The 1,224-nt window shown below is 43.1% G+C and overlaps 1 protein-coding gene across 9 annotated transcripts in view; it reads right to left on the bottom strand.

Annotated features, from left to right (window-relative positions):
• The window catches only part of EXOC2 (exocyst complex component 2), a 197,685-nt gene that overhangs the window by 86,761 nt on the left and 109,700 nt on the right, over window positions 1–1,224 (bottom strand). The gene's annotated exons all lie outside the window — the stretch shown is intronic.

Below are 1,224 nucleotides of genomic sequence, written 5' to 3' on the forward strand. Positions count from 1 at the left end.
CAGAATCTAAGAGGAAAGGAAAGGAATGTAGGGAGGAGCACAACAAAACAAGTATGTATAGCTTATGACCACACACATGATGACAAGTTATAATGTGCCCATTGACCTGATCACAAAATTGAAAGGTTTTATCCAACTTAAGCTGAGTGTTATGGCAAAGGAATGTCTTGAAGCACGTCTGAGAAGACCTCTACTCAGAAGCTTCTAATGGTTTGGTCAAGCAAGGAAACCACTGGGAAATAAGAGGATGTGGATTTAAAGTACACATTTTTATTCTGCATAAACCTGGATTTGGTTTGGCTTAATCTACTTCTGAAGTAGACTAAGCTAATAAATACTTTTAGGCTATAACTATGCTGCCATCAGAGATGTGAATGCAGTATTTTTAGGCACATCCCCTGCTAGTTTTAATCTAGCTAAAATCAGATTTGCTAACAGGCTGCAAATAACACAAGTTGATAATGGCAAATAATGCAAAATATTTATTATAAAACACCTATTCTGTCCTATTTCCCCAGTAGTCAAGCCCTTATTCAAATGATCTTCCCCAGCACTTAGAATTGTCTGCCAGCTTTATGGCATTACTGCTGTTTATTTTAATCAGCAATTCTGTGATTCCCATTACTCTTTAAACAACTGAGATACATATAAGGCATGGAGCTGGATTACACTCCTTCTGAATTTTCAGAAGAATTGTTCAGTAAATTCCAGCCAGTTACACTTGTACAACTCCCATTACCTAACCTGGCTTTTACTTAATTTGGTCCCTACGCCCTTTATGACCAGTTATGATCAACAACATGGAAAGAACACAGCTCAACTCTCCAGACACAGGCTGTGTTTATACCATCTGGTGATTATAATAAAAAAAAAAGATAGAGGTAGTTAGCCATGTTAGTCTTAAGTCAGACAGAAGAAAGGGTATAAAGCACAGGCGGGCAAAATACAGCCCACAAGCTGGATACAGTCTGCCAACTGATTGGATCTGGCCTGTGGGGGGCACCCCCAGTTGACTGGATTGGGGCCGCAGCTGCCCCTACAGTACTTCAAATGGGGCTGAGCCCTGCCCAGGGCAGCCACTGCCACGCTCCCTCTCATGTCCACCAAGCCAGCCCCAGCCAGCGTGAACAGCTTCTGGTGGGGCTGCTCTTGGTGTGGCTGGAGTTGCCTGGGTGCTGCTCAACTTACCTCCAACAGCAGCTCCTGCCCTGCTGTGCCACTCCA

The sequence above is a fragment of the Alligator sinensis genome, unplaced genomic scaffold (assembly GCF_000455745.1).
Source record: "Alligator sinensis unplaced genomic scaffold, ASM45574v1 scaffold579_1, whole genome shotgun sequence".
Lineage (NCBI taxonomy): Eukaryota > Metazoa > Chordata > Crocodylia > Alligatoridae > Alligator > Alligator sinensis.